Source organism: Theobroma cacao, chromosome 9 (assembly GCF_000208745.1).
Source record: "Theobroma cacao cultivar B97-61/B2 chromosome 9, Criollo_cocoa_genome_V2, whole genome shotgun sequence".
NCBI classification, from domain to species: Eukaryota; Viridiplantae; Streptophyta; class Magnoliopsida; order Malvales; family Malvaceae; genus Theobroma; species Theobroma cacao.
In genome coordinates, this window is record NC_030858.1 from 22,879,383 (window position 1) to 22,883,133 (window position 3,751).

A 3,751-nucleotide genomic window follows, 5' to 3' on the forward strand; every position below is an offset into this window, starting at 1 on the left:
AAAATAAATGGAATTATAAAATAAATTGAATTTTTTATAAATTGATTTGAAAATAGAATGTTGGATTTGAAAATTTGAGTAATTGGAGACCATGTGATTTATTGTAAATTATGATTTGAATTAAATGGCTTGTGATAAATTGGCATGATTGGCTGAATTTATACTTGTGTTGAAAAATATGAACTGTCTGTTTTGCCTTGATAAACTGGTTAGTAATGTAATTGCCATGTTATGCTATCGAGATTTGATCAATTGGTGGATTAAAGATTAGCTATTGCAGTGGCGGGGTTCCGTGGACCAGCCTATTAGAGGGGCACGATAAACTCCTTTATATTCTCACCTCGGTCGTAGAGGCGCGTAGGGTATCTCCTGAGGTGGGCTTTTTGAGTGCACTTCATGTTAACCACCATGTGAAGTGAGACTCAGTCAACGCCAAGGAACGGTTACTTTTTTTTTTAAAATAAAAACAAGTTTTATGATTATATAAAATTTTTCACAGCCTTGGCGGACTCGGTTGGATACCCCTGGTCTAGGTGTCCTTGAGTACAGGATTTGGCATGAGCCAAGGTTTCACGAGCCATATTGATTATTTGGTTGAAACGAATATTCGTGTTGTGAAAAATTTGCTGAAATGAATTATTTTTAATTGTCTCCCTTTACTCGCCTTTAAATAGTTTAGATAGTGTCTATTTACTCACTGGGATTATGTAATCATAATCTCACCCCTCTTCCTATCCATTTTTCAGACTCATGACAGTTTGTTGATAGTTTATTAAGACGAGAATTAATCTCGGAGTTGCATCCTATAAAGCAAGAGTTCGTAGTCCTACACCTTCTTGGTCAGTTGGGGGCCCACGTGTCACTGTAAAAGTAATTTTATACTTCAGTTATCTGATTTAAAGTATTTATGAACATATTTATCTTTTACACCATGTTTTTGGTGGGTTTCGATGTTTTTGAAAAAAATGACAAAAATGCCCCTATGAGCCAGAAAATAATATTTTATTGTTTTGATTTGGAAACGACTTATGATTTCTTGAAATGCGAGATTTAATAACTGTCGCTCACCAAGGAGATGCGGAAGTTGATGCTAAGTCTTACAGGGTTTCGATCGGTATTCGGGGTAATGAGTGCCTATCGAGACGTCGCGACGGTTGTCACGGGCCCGATGGTAGTTCCGAGTCGTGACAATTCAGTTGGTATCAGAGCATGGTTTAAAGATCAGAGATTTTGATTTTAAAGCTTTAGATTTTAAAGTTTTCGATTTTAAAGTTGTTTTAAGAAATCCACACTAACACTGCGTGACCCTGAGTTAGGTTAAGTCAGGTTAGATTGAATAGGATGAGATGAACTTGAAAATATCTATTTTTCTTATTATATGTGATAAGCACAAGAGGATATAAATGGTTATGAAAATTGTGACGTAAGCTTGAAGGGAAACCAAACGGTTGAGAATGATTAGTATAGTAACCTTAAATATAGATGAATAACATTGATCAAGTAAACTCCAATAGCCACCGTGTCGCGGTGCTAAAAACACTTCATGTCTAGGACGCATGAATAAAATGAGACAGATGTGAAGTTGAATTCACGAGTTGACCTAAGGTCATTGAACTTGATTCTAAGTTTTGGTAATTAGAGTTTTAAGGTTTTGGAAGGTATCGATATGAATGAGTTAAAGCTGAAATGGTTAAAGGCAATCCCTTCGAGAGAAGTAAAAGGTCTGGGGTTCGATACTTGGTGTATGCGGTCCTGTAAGGTCGGGAAGCCAAGGGGATCGATACAGATATAATAATACCTTGGAGTAGGCCCCAGATGGGGAGGCCACATGGGTGGGCCTCGAAGAGAATGCCACATAAATGGCTAGGTTACGGGTTAAGTGATCACATGTTGTGAGACTTAAGTTTAAGATAGATATCCCTAAGGAAATACTCAAGAGAAGTTCTGTCGTGGATCTTGTAAAAGCAAGCACTAAGTTATGTGATTATAAAAAGGAAGCTTTAAGATGAGAGTGATATTAGTATTAATATTGAAAAGTACTTGAGGAGAATCTAGTTTTAAGTCTTGCAATTTCAAGTACAATTTGTAAATTGGTTAAGGAAGAATGATGTTATATTCGTATGAAAGAGTAGAACTTTATTAAGGAAGCGTATGGAAAAGCATAAGAGAATATATTAGTTTGACTTACTATAAGAGGGTAAAAGTTGGATGGCCATAAGTGGCTTGTAGGTAACCCAAGAATGTATAGGTAAGTGTGCAAGGGAGCTATGATCTATAGATAAGGGTATAACTTTAATGATGAGACAGTGTTCGCTGCTTTAGACCTTGAACTATAAACTATGAATATGTATCCACCTTATGAATACTCTGATGTGATAAATTCGAAAGACTTTTCGCAATGAGAAAACATTAAAGCTTAAGGAGCAAATGGCTATATAGTCAAGTTAGACTCATGACTGACATGGCACATAAGTATGAGGATGGGATACAAAGCAATATAGAGGCATGAAAGATGATTAAGGACAAAGGGATGACTCTGAGGAATTGTGATACTGCATCGTATTCAATGATCAAATCAAGGTAGATCTTGGAAGCATAAATGGGATTATAAGGCATATACACATATGTGGGGTTAATGTTGTAATCAACTAAAATGAAGAATGATTTTTAGTGAATTAAGATTCAAACTTAATTTATGATGAGTGATGTAGGTAGTACAATGACAAGAAAGTTTATTAGAAATTGAACTATGTGAACATAAGAGACTCTAGAAAATAGTCAAGGAGATAATATCAAGGAAATATGATCTATAGCATGGTTAAGCTATACGAGATGGATTAATATGATTAAGAAGATTAATATTTTATACTTGTGAGATAAACAGGAAGTATGTGGAAATAATGGAAGAAAATACCCCACATTTTCTTTGAGTTTGATAAGTGAAATTTTGAGGACAAAATTTTATTTTAAAGGGGGTAGTGTTGTCAAACCCTATTCTATAAAATAATTACGACATCATTTACATGCTTAATAGAATGTTTGCATATTTAGGAAGTTCGAGGAATCGTTAAAAGACGATATTGCCCCTAATGGTACCATTAAGTCGATTAAGCCTCGAACTAGTTCAAATAGGAATTTTAAGGTGAAATTAAGAGTTTCATAGTTCAGGGATGACTCAAAATGGTAATTCAGAGTTTGAGGATCAATTTGGAGTCAAACCAAAATTTTCACTATCTAGGGGTAAAATGGTCATTTGCCACTTGGGGACAAAATGAGAATATTTAGAAAAGATTTTTTTGCCCCATTTGACTTATTGGAGTATGATTTGAGGTTTAGAAGTGAAAAATTTTAATTCTGATATAATTTGAAGTATAGGGGTGAATTGATAATTTTGCCACCCCGGGGGCAAATCGATAAATTTTTACCCCCAACACTTGTCACGATCAAGAGATTTTAATCACCATGGAAATGGATAAACATGAGAAATGTGTGGTGGAGAATTAAAGAATTAAAAGTCAAATATTTAAAATTTGAACCAATAAGGAAATGCTATGTGTCATGTTTATATTGTTTTATTATTTCTTTATAAAAAGGCAAAAAAATCAGCCCATTTCTCCCATAGTGATCAGCCAAACCAGAAGAGAAGAGAAACCAAGGAAGAACAAACCCTAGGTGGGAAAAATCAAAGAGAAAGTGTTAGAATTCAAGGATTTGATCAGGCAAAGGTAAAATTTCTTTGATTTTGCTAGTG